The following is a 4115-nucleotide window of genomic DNA, read 5'->3' as shown; positions in this document are numbered from 1 at the left end:
TATTAGCAAAAAAAAAAAAAAAAAAAAAAAAAAAAACACACATGGGGGTTTACTTTGATGACGTCACAAAAGTTACGGATGCTTTGTGGATGTGGTCCATCATTTTGGCCTTTTCAATTGTCAAAATGGGTGGAAAATAATGATATTAATGTATATATTTCCACTGAACAGTCATCAAAACAGGCGCCATGACACCTCCTCGAGTTGCTACTGCTCTAGCCTTCCCCTGAGCAGCAATTGGGGCCGGATTCTCAAAAGAGCCTTAAGCTAGAGCACGCTGGAAGCCTTAACCGTCCTTCTGTAATTCCCTTGTATAAGAGCGAAGAGTGTTGATTTCCCGCCTGCCGGAAAGCGTTAAAGGCTGCACTCCCCCTGCCTTAACCTGAGGCGCCTTACCTACTCCTTTTCCTTCCTTCTCTTTCCTTCTGCGTCTCTTAAACCTTCTCCTTCTTCTCCTTCCTCCTCCTCGCACCAATATGGCGGGTCCCTTGCTCTGTGGATGGACTGTAAGATCGCTCGTAAGTTAAGGCGCCTTAAAGAGATACGGCGTTTGAGAATCCGACCCCGGCCCCTGAACCGCAATTTTCGACTCTCGTATCCGAAACACATACCGATGGGAGTAAGGGAAAAGTGGTTCGAATCGAGGAGTCGAGACGGTGTTCGCAGTTTCGCTAATTAATATCAATGTTATTATCCTCAGTATCGTTGCTATTATCATTATTATTACTAATTATTATGATTACTATTATTATGACTACTATTATTATCCTTATCATTATTGTTATATTTGTTCTCATTATTACTATCATTATCAGTATCATTATCGTTATAATACATTCAGCACATGGAGGACTTCGTTCGCGGCCAGAGGCCATTGCGGATGTCGGTTCAGATCCCAGTGGCCTTGCAGCCCCTGATGAAGGCCAGGCAAGCCCCCGGCATCTGGCTTGAGATGCCGTCCATGGAGGAGTCTTCGGAATCCTGCGCTCTCGTCGGCAAGGCTCAAGAAGCTCGGCGAAATCGAAGGCCGAGTCCGCAGCTCTGAGACGGCCTCCCCCGACATCGCGCCCGCGCACTACGGCAAGGCCATCGGCAAGGGCGGCGCCCGCCTCAAGTACATCCATGAGAAGTACCAAGTGCGGGTCAGCGTTCCTAAGGACAAGGAATCGCCCATTGCTGTGTCAGGCAGGTCGGGCAGTGTGCGCGGTGCCCTCAAGGAGCTGGAGAAGCTCGTCCAGCAGGACGTGCTCAAGCAGCGCGTGTTCCTTCCGGAGAACATCCTTCCCGAGGGCAGAAGCTACGCCGCCAAGGCCTCCGCACCAAATCCGGCGAGCACCCTGAAAGCCGCTGGTGGTCAAGAGACCTCTGAGCGCAGCCGAGAAGGCCGTGGCCTCCATCGAGCTAAACCTTGTCTTCGCCGGGACTCGAAGCCGGGTCAGCTGTTTCCGAGACCGTCGTGCTTCCCGTTACACCACAACGACATTATTAATATGTTGCCGAGAGGCGCCGCCTGAATGAGGAGCTCGCCCAGAGGAGCCGAGGGGGACGTTCCCTGTCTGCGTCGAGCCCGGCCGGATCGGCAGAGCCATCGGCAAGGGCGGATTCCGAATTGGTCACGTCGCCAAGAGACACGGCGTCAGGATCCAGCTCCCTGAGCGGAACAAGCCCGACGTCCAGATCTTGATGACGGGCCTCAGGAAGAACGCCCTGGCCGCCGTCGCCGAGCTCGAGCTCATGGCCAACCTCAAGCTGCAGCTCGAGCACGTCCTCGTGTCTCTCCGCATCAAGCGCGACGAACACATCCTCGTGCTCGGCCCCGAGGGCTGCAGGGCCGCCTGGATCGAGCGAAATTTTGGCGTCAGGTTTGTAAGGCCCCGCGTCAACGGGACCCTGATGCTCGAGGGCGGCATCGAAGCCGTGACCAGAGCTGAGGTTCACGTCGAGCAGCTTGTCGCCAGACGGCGCCTTGCCAACGTCCGTCGCTTCTGATGAGAGCCCACGGCAGTATGTATGTATGTATACACACACACACACACACACACACACACACACACACACACACACACATATATATATATATATATATATATATATATATATATATATATATATATATATATATATATATTATTTAACATTTTGAAGCATTTTGGACATTTTGAAAGGGTCATATTTTTATCTATATACTGATAATTTCCATAATCATGAAAACCATTTTACGGTAACTATGTCCAATTCTCAACGATTATCCTCACCTTCATAAATCAATTTCAAAGTCACTCTAACTCCCCAAACTGTCGTATAATCGTGCAATATATTCTCAAAATAACGACAAAGTTTTAATTTTCTCCGTCAAGGTGACTTTCCTCATTTACAAAATTATTTGCTTCCGTTATCCCTTATTGTGCTATTCGAAGCATAATTATTTCCAAATGTCTTTTAAGCACGCGAGTCTCTTTCCAAGCACGGAGGCACGAGTTATGTGAGAAAAATACAACAAAAGCACAAATTCAGATGTTTATATCATCTGTTTGTCCATCTATATGTCTGTATATACAATTGTTTCTTTTATACATACATATATAGGCATATACATACCAGTAGGTTTAGATGGATACACACACACACAAATACACACAAAAACACACACACACACACAAACGCACACGCACACACACACGCAAACAAACACACACGCACACACAGAGGGAGGGAGAGAGAGACAGAGACAGAGAGAGAGAGACAGAAACAGAGAAAGAGAGAGACAGAGACAGACAGACATAGAGAGAAAGAGAGAGAAAGACATAGAGAAAGAGAGAGAGAGACAGACAGACAGAGAAAGAGACAGACAGACAGACATAGAAAGACAGAGAGAAAGATTGACCGGGCTTATGTAGGCCTATACCTAAATCTCAAATAATATACAAATCCAGACCTCCATTTCCTTTATTGGCGACATTCGCTAATTTCCGGAAATCGATTGCAAAAGGCCAAACCGAGAGATGGCGTGACGAAACGGGCCTTAATACCAACTTCGGGACAAGAGAAGGATATAACGGACTCGAGAGACACGTGTCCTAAAAGAATTATGTTATTCTAGGCCAAGTTCTAGTCTGTTACGTAAAGCATCAATTGAAGGTGTTATAATGAACGTGTCTTATTTGTGATTGCATTCGATGATTATGAAATATTATATAAAAGATAAAAAAGAATGGATTAATAGTCAAAAGAAAAGAAACGAAAAGAAAAGAAATGAAAATGGAAAGAAAAAAATATACATGTATATATATTTATATGTATATATATACATATATGTATATATGTGTATATATATATATATATATATATATATATATATATATATATATATATATATATATATATATATATATGTACACACACACACACACACACACACACACACACACACACACACACACACACACACACACACACACACACACACACACACACACACACGAGCACGCACGCACGCACGAACACACACACACACACACACACACACACACACACACACACACACACACACACACACACACACACACATATATATATATATATATATATATATATATATATATATATATATATATATATATATATATACATAAATTTCTTGAAATTGATAAAATACAGACAATCCTGTAAACATAAGACCAAGAGACTAAACCAAAAACAACAATAATTTTCTTAACACGAGCTTGCAATAACTCCCTTTGTGGTCTCTACAAGGACGTTATATTGAGACCACAAGAAAATAACCGAATCCTGTCCACACTTTAGCTCGAATTATTAAAGTGTAGGTTTTGCTGTAGATACTTATTTTTGATACCATAAGTGGGTGTGGTAATTTGTGGTGTGTGTATGCTCCTTTTTTCATCTATTTTTCACGAGAAATTGACTTCATAGAATCCTATAGTTTTATTTGTGTTTTGAAGGAGTAAAAATACACACACCCCCCTAAAAAAAATAGATAAAACAAAATTATAACTGGTAATAATGATAATAATGATAATATCAATAGAAATATAAAATAAATTACAGCTCATAATTTTAGTTTTACTTCAGCTGCTTAAAAATTCAACATTGATAAT

The sequence above is a fragment of the Penaeus vannamei genome, chromosome 5 (assembly GCF_042767895.1).
Source record: "Penaeus vannamei isolate JL-2024 chromosome 5, ASM4276789v1, whole genome shotgun sequence".
Taxonomy (NCBI): domain Eukaryota; kingdom Metazoa; phylum Arthropoda; class Malacostraca; order Decapoda; family Penaeidae; genus Penaeus; species Penaeus vannamei.
Note: the sequence above shows the minus strand (reverse complement) of the source record.